This window comes from Grus americana, chromosome 10 (genome assembly GCF_028858705.1).
Source record: "Grus americana isolate bGruAme1 chromosome 10, bGruAme1.mat, whole genome shotgun sequence".
NCBI lineage: Eukaryota > Metazoa > Chordata > Aves > Gruiformes > Gruidae > Grus > Grus americana.
The window spans coordinates 11,230,083-11,244,805 of record NC_072861.1 but is presented as its reverse complement, the minus strand read 5'-3'; the positions used below and the strand labels follow the sequence as shown (position 1 = coordinate 11,244,805).

Here is a 14,723-nt window from a genome sequence, read left to right as displayed (position 1 = left end):
GGATAACAACCTCCTCCCACCTCTCTTCCTCTTGAAGCACCAGGTGCAGGTGGGCAGTGAAGCCCGTGATTTGCTGATGAGGAGCACCTTGTGCTAGGGGTGAGGCAGCAGCAAGGCACTCTAGCCCGGGCTCTCTCTTGGGAAGGTCCCGGTGCAGAAAGGCTAGCAGCCCACTGCCGTGCATCCTGGCACTGCTCTTCTTCCCTCATTCTGTGCCAGGTGCATTTCCTATGAGAGGCTGCAGCGCAATCTTACACCCTGGAGGTGAAGGCATGGGACTTTTGCATCCTGGTAGGGGTTGTGACCCTCAGGTTAGCCATGAGACTATCCATACCTGCAGAGACCTCCATCCCTTCCAGCTGGGGCTTTCCCAGCCCCAGAAGCTGTGAGAATAAACAGTGTTACCACGTATATCTCCCATGACTGCACATTCTGCGTCTCAGATCCATAGACCAAAATCTGACTACGTGCTTCATGGTACTTTGAACCATTAATTCATTTTTATCCTCACTTTGGTACTTTGAAGTCTGCTGTGTGGTTTTCCATTTCAGACATTCCCATACTCAAAAAGCAAAATACATGTAGAGACTAATCTTCCATCCCTTCCAGAGTAAAAATTAAATTTGCAGTATTGACAATGTCATATGCAAGTAGCAATTGCAGAGTAGGACTACATAGCAAGGCATAAAAAGATTCTGCAAGTATTAAAGGAATTTGATTTTTTATTGGACTTTCAGCCGTCAGACTGTTTTTAAAATTCTATTAATATTTTTGAAAATCAGTGACAGCATTGTTTGTCTTGCAGTGTAAAATTGGTTAATATATTAAATAAGTATCTTCAGATTACAGTAAAGCAATTTAAATGCTCAAAATACTTATTAGCATTATGGGGAAAAACATAATTACTAATTTTGCTATTAATAAAATAAATTTTATTATTTAACACTGAAGCAAGGGCTAACCTTGCAGTTTTACTTTGGTAAAACTCCCATCAAGTGAGGAGATAGTGCTAGACATAAGTCAGTATGTGGGAAGGAAGCAGGAAAATATTTTTCTAATTAAAATTAGAAGGTTTTTTGAGTAGCTAGCAGGTATTATCAGCTCTGCGGAACTTAAATGCTTAAGTGCCATCTTGGACTGTGAAAATCACACCGTTAGAGCCTGCAAGGAACATAGCACTGAAGTAGGCAAATGGAAATTTAAAACTAATTTACTATCCCACTAGCAGGTTAGTCTAGGTGGAAGTTCTCAATCTAGAAATTACGTTATTTGGATCTCTCACATCCTTCACCATATCTTTCACGGTTGCTAAGAAACAGCAGCAGTACAGTAGAGTAATCATTCCTACTCCATTCTAAATTGTAGCTAATTAGCCTATGCGTGAAGTGGGATTCCTAGGATGAGAAGAGATAAAGTTTATATTTAAATGTACAATCCAATTCACAACTGAAGAACTGAGGATTTGTTCTAAATCAAAATGTTCAAATGGCAAAAAGCTTTGGAAAAATTACATTTCCCAGAATGTTTTATAATACTTGGGTGGAATAAAGGAATCATGATTAGCTGTGTCCCAAAATCTGTCCTTTTGCAGACCTTAATGAAAATTCTCAGCTGGAGTGTGAAATCTGATGGGTGCAGACAGAGATAATGTGATTGGATAACTTGGGGTGGGGGGGAAAGGAATTGTTCTCTGACATGGATAGCATATACAGCAGGAAGAGGTTTACAGCTTAGGAGAAGGTGGGAAGTAAAAGATGCTTCGGGGGCAGTTTTAGAAAATTTGAAAGTATACTTTTTATATGGAAATAAAAAGAATCTGCTACAAATTATTTGGGAATAAAAATGTTTAGGTCACACAAATATATCTGATTATCCTTTGTCTTCTGCATTTCTTATTTACCTGAATAGGTTTAAACGTCATGGTCTTGAACAAAAATATGTTTTGGCTTTGTCATTTGCCAGGGAATTTTCTAATTAGTGCCTTTGTTGTACGTAGCTGTAGTCAAAGGATTTTTGTCATTTGATTTCCAAACACAAGTGAAAATTTGGTATTTCATTATGAAAGAACAATGAACAAGTGCCTGCTATTTGAAGCTCAGGACAGATCTGTCATTATCTTTCTAGCGAATTTGTGGTAGCAGTAATAGTACTTTTTAACTAAGTCAAGTAAGGGAATTTTAAATACGTCAGAAACTGATTGCTGTGAAGGCCTTTTTTTCTCTGTACAATTTTATATAGAGAGGATTTTCATAACTTCTGCTTGGAGAGGAAAAGAAAAAATTGCTTCAGTGTCTTTTCCTTTGTCTTTTCCAAAGAGAAAGACCTTTCTAACTCAAATGCAATGGACTTCTCAGTTCTCACTGAGCAACGGCTCTCACAGGGGATCTAGGTGCTAAGTGTTGGCATTAATAACCGGCTAGATCTCCACTCTGTTGGACAGCCTTCATTTTAGCGGCTATTTATAAGAGCAAACATGCTATGTGGTGATGGTTTATTAATCGGGATATACTCTGCAATCAAAAACTGAAAGATATTTGTGTTCAATATGCTTTGAGAGCTTTCAAATTATAAAAATGTAGAAAATATGTTTAAAATCCTTATTTGTTAACCACATGTGTATAGTTGTGTGTATGTGTGTGTGTGTCTACGTGTGTGTTGCTATTTCCAGACGGAGATTCAAAAGTTATTACTCTGATTATTTCTCAAGCCTCTATTTTCCTTCCTCTCCATAATGGTATCAAGATTGATACATCTTGTAAGAAATCAATGATTATTTCATTTTACTACTGATTGGGATGTCAGAGGGCTTTTAAGATGTATTGTAAATAAACAGCCTGACAGAGGCCGCGCTGGCTGTGACCCAAAAGAGAAGCTCTGATCATTTGTGGAGCAGCTAAGTGCTGTTTTGGAAGTGAGCTGAATAACGAGCTGTTGTCCAAGGGGCAGCGGAAGGTTAAAGCGTACGATCGGCAGGGTCGGATGCAGCCCTGACCGGGGTGGGGAAGACACGTTGTACAGCCACGAGCACAGAAGAAAATGAATGAATTGAGCAGAACTGGGGGTGGAAGGGTGATAAGGCTTTCCCTTCTCCCACTCCTTCCTCTATCCATTCCAGCTCTGACTGTAAAATTCACATGGGTAAAAAAGATGTCCATGACATACACTTCAATGTAAGGACCTAAGGTCCAAATACTGCTAAGGGCTTACGCTGGCCCCAAGCAATTTGAATAGTTTTGCAGGGATTATTTTAGTGTTCCGTTACCCCCAGATAATATAGTATTAAGAAAAATCTTCAGTTCTAGCCATAAAAGACTATCCATGGTTGATCGTGGTTGGTAAGAGTTTTACAGAAGCTTGCTGACTTGTGAGAACACGGTTTTAAAAAGCACGGTGGACGTTCCACAAAAATCTGTTTAAGGGCATGTGTTTAAAGTACATAAATGTGTATTTTAGTGGGCCATTGCCCTTTGAACGTCATTGTGGAAACGTAGCAAAGTGTGGTATAATTCAACGAGATGGCGAGTTTTGTTGCCGATTCTCAAATCTAACGCCTCGTTTGATTGTAAGGAATGTTACCTGAGGGACAGACAGCCCTACCTGTGCCTAGCACAGTGGCTTTAAATTACCTCTTATGAGATTAAGTCGTGAAAACCTGAGTTCGAGCAGCTCAACTATAATAATCACAGACTCATCCACTGTCTTGTGAGCGCTCTTTGGGTAATGCCTCAGACTACCTCTCTTCTGGCTTGCTCCTGAGGACTTTTAGAGTAAGAACTGCATTCACGGGGAAAAGCCAGGGTTCTGGCTGCCCGTATACAATGTGAAGGAAAAGCAGAAGTATTCTGCACACAGTCAGAAACTGTCCTCCCCCTACTCAAGGCACATCATCCACTGCCTTAATTCTATCAGCCTCAGTAAGACCTACCAAAGTATTGTCTCCCACGCAGAGATGGTCGCAATGTCCTAAAAGCATCAGTTTAGAAGGTAGGTCTGTGCCCAGAAAACTTGAGGTCCTGAAACCAACCTAAAGAAGCCTTTATTGAAAACAGTAGATAATTCTGTAAGTGCCAGCCCCTTAATATACGGTCACGTGGAGCAGCAGGACAGGGTAATTCCACTCTGTAGGAAGGAAAGCAGCTTGTGTCAAGCTGCACCCCGCCTGTGAGTCCGAGTACTGTTGAACATTGTTTCAGGGAAGTTCTGACAGAGGCTGGGGGAGATGCGGACGCGTGACAAATGGATTTGGCTTCATGAATCTTCTGGCTAAAACTCCTACATACGGCATGAGCAGCGATAGCCGCTGTTACAGCATATGAATTGTCGTAGCAGAAGGGGAGGAGCTGGCGGGACGTACAGACACAGCGAGGGCTGCATTCCTGCCTCCCCAGTGGCGCGCTCTGGCAGAGCTCTGTGCTCCAGTGTTTCGGCTTTCAAAAGGAGCTTTTGGAAAAAGGCTACGGAACAGCCACTCGGTTTCCACTTGACAGAAAGCAGCAGTTCAGACCCACTAACTGTAGATTCTTTTTAGAGAGCAACCCTAGAAATGAATCAGTGAAAGGCGTAGCACAAAATAGGCTGCTGTTTCAACTGGCAACTGCAGAATACGCTTGTGTTGGGCTATTTCTGTCCTGTATAAGAATAATTTCCATCATTGTAAATCATTTTTCCAAGTAACACAATCTGGTTTCATCTTCCAGCACTAACGGAGGAGAAACCTTTATTTAAATCTTGTAATTGATCATCGGTAACTAGATGAACGGGTAACAGAGCTAAACAAATATGCCGGATACCCAAATGAGCTTGCTATCTATTCCAAAGTGCTGGAAAAAATAAGAAATTCTGATCAGTTCTTTGAGTGGCAAACTTCCAGCCCCAGCAATAAAGGCAGGCCCTATGTACTGTGAAGCAGACGTACTTCTTTAGCATAGAACAAAGCGAACTCTGCAGCAGCGATGACTATAGCCAGCTATGGGAAGGCTGATCTGCCAAGGAATAAACACTCACCCAATAGTCCACTGCAGTGATTTTTCAATATTTTGTTTCATTTTTAAGATTACTTGTCATCAGTTGAGCACGTTTATATAGTAAATTTAAGCTTACAAATAATTGACTATGTTTTCCTAGTTACCTTTTTCACTGACATCTCGGAGAAATTTCATGGGCTGCTCTAGTCTGGGTATGTCCACCCAGGTCTTACTTATCTGGGCTGAGTGCTAGAGAGATGGTACAAGTGCTATATAGCACATGAACGGTGGTGCATAGCCTCTCTGTAAACATCTGAGTTTCATCCAATACAAGTGGGAGAGGGAATGTTTTATGGTTTAGCGGATTTTCTTGTTCGGAATTTTTATTTTCAATTACTCTGTCTTTATTCCCCTGCTAATAAATTAGGTCATGGAGTTACACCTATCTCCTTATATAACATGAACAGCATAGGCGCTACCATGGAAGTCAATGTTTTCTGCAGGTTTTTTAACACGGTCAGTATCAAAGAACGAACAAGACGAATATAAATGAGCCATCAGAAGTTATAAGCTTTGAAGGTCTGTATAACAACTGGTCCTAAATAAAAGCAAAAACTTGAGCATCACCAGCAGCACTTATATGGACAAGAAAGAAACCTTTCATGTAGCGAGTACCTACAGAGAGACTCCTACTGATCACCACCAAATGAAAGGATACCAAAGAGGAGACGTGCGAGACTTCAGTTGTACGAGGTTAATACATCATCTACTTGAATCATGGAAAAACAGAAAAAAGAACACAGGACACTGAGAAGTTAAAAAAAAAGTCAGCCTGCTTTAATTGGAAAGCATCACTCAGCTGGCTTCTTTAGTTATTGTTGGAAGCCATCCCAACTCTTTATATATTTAGAAGTGATATAATTCAACTGATAAATAATTTCTTAATAAGCAACAGTTCTCCCAAAGTATGTGATTTAATCCTGCAGAGCTTGTGAGAAATGGGGCTGTTCCCTTTGCGTTTCATACATTTAGAGCACTTTATGACAACAATAATTTTTCCATTGTATATTTTAGAAGTAGGGTATCCCAATAAATGCATTTGGAATCCTATGAAATGACAAAGGCTTTGGACAGTAGGTAATAACAAATGCTGAAACAATTATTACTGTCAGTCCTATGGTGTCGCAGAGACGAAATTACATTATCATTAGGGAAATCTACATAAGCATATGCAAGATTAGAGCTGATTAAAAGGCAGTCTTTACACTGCTGAAAGATCAGCAAAATCTAGTGGTGCTGTGTTGTCATTAAGAATGAAAAATTTCCTGAGAAAATTTTAAAATTATGTGTGTATATACATATTTATGAACATACAGACACACAGGGGTTTGGTGGGGGTTTTTTGTTTTGTTGTTGTTTGTTTTTCCAAAAGGACATTCAGTCTACAGGAGCAAGGTCAGTGCCAGCAGCTCTGTTAGTCTGAAGAGGAGCAGAGCACTGGGTTCTCGATTGCACAACAGGAACAACTCGCTTTTTCAGCCAAAAGCTATGCAGCAAAGCTAACGCAAGTGGCAGACACGGGAAGAAAGGGTTGTCTGACAACCTGGGACACTGACAGGAAATCTCGTGGGATTTTATCAAAAATACGTGCATTTCCAACAATATTTCAACCAGACAACATTTTCCATCAAAATAGCTTAATAAGAACATTTCCAGCTTATATTAATGCTAGGAATAGCCCATAATTCCTTGATTTCCCTGTTCTCAATTATGTAAGTAGATACAGCCGTAATATTTGTCCGGTCTTAAGTCTCTATAGGTGCAGAGTGATTATCGTTCTTCCGTCAATCGATTAAAAATAAATCTGACGAGGGGAGCGCTCCCTCCCTTGGTATAAAACCGTAGCAGTTTATCGGTGCAGGTGGAGCTATGCCAGTGTCCACCAGAGGATTTAGCTTCTTATTTTAAAGACGAGCAGATAGTTTCAGAGGCTGGATCTGTACCTTGGGACAGGAGATATAGGAAAGACCATAAATTCTTCTTGATTCAGGGGTTATGTTTTTCTATGACTTCAGAGCAAATTTCAGCAAGGCTCTGACTCATCTTTGGGATATTATTCAATATGGCTATTAAACATCAGATTGCACGAACAAGGTTACCTTAGCGCAGGCAAAAATTTAGGACACATTTGGAAAGATATGACAGGGGAAGGAAAAAAAAAAAAGATTTTTTTTCAATTCAATTTCACACTAAGCTCTGTTCATTTTACTCAGAACATACCATATAAAATGATAAAGCTATTTACGTGAATAAGTTGAAGCGGGGCTTGGCTGTGAAATCACTGGCTGTTAAAGAAGTGTGTTTTGATTAGTTTCAACTTGCTTTGGGTTTAAAAAAAGTAACAAATAGTGCTGAAAATCAGCGAGGTGCCAAGGCTGGCAACTGGGAGTCCCCTGAGCCGCCAGCCATTCTAATCAGGGTACCGCTGAAAAGCGCTGTTTTGAGAGCTGTTCGCTGGCGATGGAGAAAGAAACGGCTTTTCATTCATTTCCTTCCCACTTCAGTGGGTTAGTCAGGACTAACTGAGTAGAATAGACTCATTATTGTACCTGTTCAAAGGATGAGGATTTTACATTTTCACACGGAGGTGGCTTTGCTGGTGTAACTAACCTCTCGCAGTTAGTTTGGGCTTCAAAAGCGTTACTTTGCTCCACTTACCACTTAGATCGTTCAGCTCATTTCTGTACATCTCAATTAGGGAAAGCAAACCAAACAGCTTCACTCGCTGGAACTCATTAATTAACTGTGCTGCAAAGTAATGTTGCAAATTCTGCAAGGAATCAGAGGAAACTTTTTCCACTGAATCTTTTAAAGGTTCCACATAAACATGTCTGTTCTCATAAAATTTAGCTAAGCATTTTCCCCTCCCCAAGTAAACATTAAGTCTGAAACACGAAGCCAACAGTGGCCATCTTAAGCTGCAAGTCCAAAACCACAGCAAATGGCAGCAGCGAGCACTAACTGACGCTCTGGGAATTGCTATAATTACAAAACACTTTTGCTGGAAAATACCGCTCTTTATATTGCAGGAGAAAGAAAAATGTAGTTGTGAAAGGGAAGCGATGACCCTTCTGAATTCGGTGCTGTAGTTCCGTGCTGTCCCGGGGGTTGCATCTCTGGGTCTGTTTCCCATGCTAACATTTCTGGAGGGATCACTTACCACTAAAACAAACGGCTCCTTTGCCGTGTCGGTGCTCCGGAGGCACGAAAGTGCAGAGAAAGCCCGTTGTTAGATTTTGTGCAGGGCACTATGTCTTACCTGAGGAAACCAAGCAAGCAGTGCTTAAAGGACATAAGGAGGTCCTAGTGAAAGATACCTTCTTTTATGAAAGACACCGTATTGAGAAACCTCCTACTACCCCCTACTTTCCTGCTAAACAAGTATTACCCAAAGCAATCCTTGGCCACACAGATTTTCCTTGGCCCCTAGAGTGATAGCACAACTCATTCCTAGGGCAAGAGGAGTTGAAGCCGCAGTATCGCAGTTGTAGTCCTGTGTTTGATGAACACTTTCCAGCCCTGCATCATTGCTGCTAGCATGTTGAGTAGCACACAGATAGACCTATTCTGAAGCAGGGAGGAGAGCAGGGGAGTATTTGTGTGTCTAGTGAATGATTACTATAAAACAAGATATTTGAAAGAACATTATTCTGTAGAAATGAGGGAGGAAGGAAGAGTCCGGTTAGCTTGCACCTTTGCTGCTGAAGAAAATAAACCAGGTATGTTTTGCAAAGAGGATGAACAAAACAGGAGATACTGCTATTAATGCAATATAAAACATCTGTTAACCAATAAAGGGCAGCTAATGCACTCTGTGTTGTTCAACACTCTCCATCTAATCTTGCCTCGCCCAAGTAGAGATGTGTTGTAGATTGTCCAGGTCAAATGAATAACTACAAACAATCAGGAAAATAAATAAAATCAAAATTTCATAGAACTATACCCTGATCATTTGGACCATACTAGACATTGGCAGAGGTCTAAACTGGTTTTGGCACAGGTTTTTATTTGAAAAGGAAAGTCCATTTTTCTTGTATAAGAAAGAAAGGGGAAAAGATTACACAAGCAGGACCTGAAGAACAGTGTGATTACAGTTGCCCATATTTAACAAAAACACATTAACTAGCATATGTGATAAGAATCACAGCAAAGAAATAACATAGAAATAAGAGTTCCAGAGATCTTATAAATCATGAGAGCTTGGTAGAATTAGCCTATAATATTTCAAAACTTTGGGGGGTTTAAATCATCTACTGCACACATTTCTCCATTCCTATCTCTGAAGCTGTTTTTTCATTTACTACTTTGGTGACCTATGCCTTTTGTCTCTTCATTTCTGAAGCTCAAGCAAAGATAACGCCATTAAAAGTCACTCCTAAATCTAGCCATTGACACAAGTAATTTATATTCCCATATTCCAGATGAATTACATAATTATTTTATGAAGAAAAAAAAGGAAGAATGAGGCAAGAACTGACATAGTAAGATTTCAGCTTTTTCTCTGTTTGAGAAGTTGTCATAGTGAAAAATAAACATAACTAAAATAAATCAGAACATAGTCCTTCTCTGCTTTTACTGATCCAGTCCCCAGTCTGGAGGATGAGAGCAGGAGTATGAGAAAGACACACGTTTTGAATTCGGGACATTAATTCAGGCAGTAGCCACCGTGCAATGCACGGTAGCTGTGGGAAATTAGAATGATAACACCAGATAGTCTGCACCGTCCGAGAAATGTGATGCAGGCAATCTCAAAAAAAATACAGTTGATTGGAATACATCCCCTTTAAAAAGCAAGTTCCCTCTAAAAGAAGTAGGAAAGAGCACCTGCTGGATATTAAGTTTGGATGAGAAATGGTTGGAGTCAAACCCGAGTACATCATGGAAGGTAGGGAAGCATCTTTGGAAAAATAATCTCCCTGTCATCATACATGACATCATAATGTTGCATGACCAATTTAAGCCATTATCACTGATATCGGTAAATACTTTCTTTCATGAAACACTGAATATAGCAAAAGAATTTTGATCTATGCAAACGGAGGTAGAATGGTGTCCTAAATCTCCTTGTTCATACGCAGCCTTGGGGTCTGCAGGTATTTCAGAGGCAGATCCTCATACAGCAAACGCTCCTCCACAAGGTACCGTTTTCTTTACCTTTGTAAAGAAAAAAAGAGCAAGTGTTTTCTCTAAATCTTTTGTTTTCTGTGGTTTATCTGAGAAGTTATCTAGATAACTTTTTCTTACCACATCATCTTGGCCAGTTATTTAAATTTTTGTAACTTTCTCTTTCCAAAGAAAACGAAGGAGAGCGCTGCCTCCAAATGCATAGAATTTCAATGATTCTTCTGTCAATACGTTACATTATAAGTATTAGATAATGTTTGCTTTTTAAAATAAACATCTTTTATATGTAAATGTAAAATAAGTAATTAAATGACACTAGAAGAAGCCATTACAGGCATATCCAAATTAAGACATTCAATTATACACTTTTTAAATATTGAAATTGCTAAATTGCTTTTATGTTGTTGGTCTGGTTTTTATTCAGAAATAAAGCAGATGGCTGTAGAATTGTCAAGCATCTCTAGATTTTTATGGACTATACCCATCACGACGTTAATGAGATTTATCAGCTGCCGCCTGACCAGTTTACAAAGCAGTATAATTATTACAGCTATCTAGATTAAGAAAATCAGTGTTGCCCTGAATAAATTCTTGTGGCATATCATCACATTTATAGACTCGTGTTTATAGCATTAATATTCTCAGTTAACCAAAAGTAACTGGATACAAATCCCTCTTCAGTTACTGTCCTAGGATGTATCCTATGTGCGAGTTCCAGGAATAAAATACATCAGCCAACCACGAGCATGAACATGGGACCACAACGTAGGCAGTTGACAGCTGACTTCTTTTTTTTAGCCACTGTTTCTATTTGTCAGAAATCTTGCAAGCTCTAACACACTGCTTGGATTTCTAGGCAGTCTCTCACTATATAAGAGACAGGGTTCTGGCATTTAGAGTTTTATTTCTTCAATAAAAGCTTTCCACAAGCAATTTCTGCATACATTAAAGTCAAATAAGTGTCAACTGATGCAACATTACACTAGCACCGCTGGGCTGCGCTTAATGAGACTTCCCATAGCGGGAAGCCAGTCTGAGAGGCTCACCGCGGCGCCCATTTGCTGTAGGGAAATGCCATTTTATCACGAGCATATTTTGCATTGAAGCATCCTGGAAGGGTAAAGCTTCCGCATGTGTGTTCTCCGTACATATGGGAGCATTTAATATTTGGGGAGAGAATACTGAAAATCAGTGAGTGGTAAATCATCCTCAGCCTTTAGGCTTGAAGAAAGGACAGAGAGCTGACTGATGGGGAGATGCTGGTAGCATCGCTCCTACAACAAACCTTGAGATCCCTGTAGCTGGAGAGAGCCCGATGCTGCCAGGGCTGCAGAAAGGCAGGTGAGCGAGCTCACCCCAAGGGCAAAGGCAAGCCTGACTAGTTAGCGCTGTGCCAAGGGGTCCTCAGCAACACCATCAAGCCCAGAGGAAGAGCACAGATTGCTGCAGAAGAAACTGTTTGAATAGACTTGGGGAGGAGGGGGAGAAAAAAAAAAGAAAAAAATCATGCCAGCCCTTGAGTTTGGCAACAAAACCGGCTCCACTAAGGTGAGGTCAGCCAAGTTAAATTTCGGCTCAGTGCTTTGCCAAGGGAAGCTTCAAATGTATTGTAGTGCAGAGCTTAATAGCATAACACTAGCAGCTCAAATTGGCATTAATTAAAATGAAATAAGAATAAGCAAAAGGGCTCCTGTTCCAGATCTTTCACGTTGAACACGTAATGTGCAATGTCTCTATGGGGAGGACTGCAAAATTTCCTTTCAGCTTAAATCATCCTGGGAAGTTTCATTAAATTAATAATGACTTAGTAAAAGTTAAATGACTTATTTTAGAGTATCATTCAACTGGATGATGGACTTTATTTAAATGTTCCTGCTAACAGTTTATTCCCTATGAGCAACATAGCAATACCTGTATTCAGAGCACAAACACTGGATTATTGTTTCTAGGCTTTGTGGTGCAAACCCATAGGAAACTCTTGAGATTATTTTGGTATATGAAATAATAGTAGTGAATGGCAGGTATACAGTCATTCCTTTTTAAGGCTCCAGTCTCCATTTAAAAGCATAGAAATATATCATTAGATTGAAGGCTCTCTGCGGCAGTGATTGCTTTCTGCTCATTGTTTATACAATTAGATGTGAACAGCCCTGGGTTACGCTACGGCAACTGCAGGAGCACAGAGCAGGAACTACGGATAGATGTTGGTTCGGGAAAAGTTGAACCCTACAAAATGCACGAGCGTAGTAGTGTAATTTCTCTAGACAAGCACGTGATAGGGATTGTTAGACCCTCCTGATAAAGGGAAGCGGACCAGAATTGAGGTCCAAGGGGCCTGGCCCATCCTTGCCTGACAAAGTTCTCTCTGGTGGGTTGCCTGCACACAGCAGTACAGACCAGAACTGTTCAAGTTCCTCTTCAAGAAAGGAATTAACATTTTTCTCCATCATAGAAAAACTTGAATGGGAAACATGAGATTGGGCAGAATCCAGTTTGTTCCTACGGGACTGGTGAGAGCTGAGCAAGAAGTAAGTTTAGTCACACTTCTTCAGGCAGAAAGAGCACTGAACACAGCAGAGCCTTAGAGCAGGACTGAGAAATGCAAGATTAGGTCTCTAGGAAGGAAGGACTTACCAAGTCCTACAAAGCAGTAAGGGGAAACTAAGCAGTATTTCCCCTCAGGTGACTGCTAGACCATCTGAGGAAGCTCCACAGGGTGTTCGCTCTTTGAATACGACGTCAAATCCGGGAGAGATCAGATGGGTCTAAACTCACCTTTGGAAACTTTCTTGATCAGCCACGAGAAGCTGCCTATGCGTAGAATGGCTCCAGAAGGAAAAGTAGCATGCCGGTGGCTCCGTTTCTTCAGCATGTACCGCAAATGCTAAAAATTCATGCTCGTGATTAAGAAGTGGCAAAATTGACCAAATTACCTTCAGAAGCAACAGTTGTTTTGGTGGAATGAATCTTTGTTCCCAGGCACAATTTTTATTTTTATAGCAGAGCTGTGGAATTGTCTATTATTCTGTTACCATTAACCAGATATAAAGGCAGCAGTTTTGCTGGCACCTGAAACAGCGAGGCAATAACAGCACGTGGGCTGCGCTACATTTCTTTCTCTAAACATCAGGCTGGGCCTGAGTCAGTTGATGTGGAGTCTCTCTCTAGAGACTGTCGTGGCTGCTGCATTCAGAGGTAACATTTCTGCATTATCCTGGATATTCAGCCAGATGCTTTCAGCACACATGTAGGTATCAGCACAAAAACTCAGTGCATATGTTCTCGGAGATTTCACAGAATTGAAACCTCAGGAGGGATGGCACATTCTGCTTATCTGTGTTTATCGTTGAGGCTTGTCCTTTCAGGGTTTTCTTTAGGTAACAAAGGCAGTGGGGTTTTTTTATTTTTTCCTCTGCAAATTCAATCCTGACTCTGTATAGCTGCAATATCATATAATGAGGACACATACATATATATGTATAAACACATTGCTGTTATTCACATGCCTTAGAATAATGAGATAGACCTCCTAAGAACTGTGTTGACCCTTTCAGTACTTTTCCAGCATCTTTTCCATTTCTGCTTTCCTGAAATAAAGAGTTGCACTTACAGTGAACTTCTACACCGCGGGTGGTTACGGCTACTGCTGTTAAACTGTTATTAGAGACTCCCTGATGACAGAGCAAGCGTCCCTGTTATCAGGATATTCCTCGTGGCATGATATGTTTTGCCGTATGTATACACGCAACGAACAAGATACAAGTACAAAACCAGATTCTCTTCATTAGCATTTATCCTCTGCAGGAGCTTTGACTGCAAGATATTACTTATGCCACTTGGGTCAGTTCCATCCCTGTGAAAGTATTGACACCATGCTTGGCACTTTAGTTGAAACCCATAACAAGGAGACCATCATTTGTCATCTAGTTTCTCCTCCCTTTTTCCAGTAAAACCTCAGGATTTTTTCTTTCATTACTGTAAGACGACGAGGCACGGTAACTTTTGGCAGATGTTATTCATGCAGATCTAGAACCAAGGAGGAACAGAATTGACCTGCAAATCCACCTTACTGAGTTTTGTATCCTTCCACAGGAAAAACTCTTTTGCTCTTACTCTAAGACTCAGCTTATATTTTCATTAGGCTATACTAAGGTTTTCATGGTTTAAAAATTATTCCTTTCTATTAAAGAAAATGCTAGGTAAACACTGGTCAGTCTTTATGACGGTACTTCAGAGAACAGCTATGGAGAATGCAGCAGGTGGTCTGGTTCATGTGGGATGGAGACGTACCAGTCTGTGTCTTTTTTCGTGGGGATGGAAGCCTTCACATACTCCTTTTTTAGTGTTTTGTACATCTTGAGCAGATGCTTGACCTGACACTGCAGATGAACAGTGCAAAGCAGATCACCCACAGGATATATTAAAGTCCAAATCAGGCTTCATCTTAAAGGAAAACAGGGTTATAGATCACATCTGAGGCAACACGTGCTTTCTTCCTACCCATAAATCCCCTATCAGATGCACAAAAACTTGTAAGAGATGGCAAGCACAATGAATCCCAGCTGCATTGACCAG

General features: G+C 40.5%; 1 protein-coding gene across 1 annotated transcript in view; it reads left to right on the top strand.

The window, feature by feature from the left end:
* Positions 1 to 14,723, top strand: part of TNFAIP8L3 (TNF alpha induced protein 8 like 3) — a 48,863-nt gene that overhangs the window by 18,316 nt on the left and 15,824 nt on the right. The gene's annotated exons all lie outside the window — the stretch shown is intronic.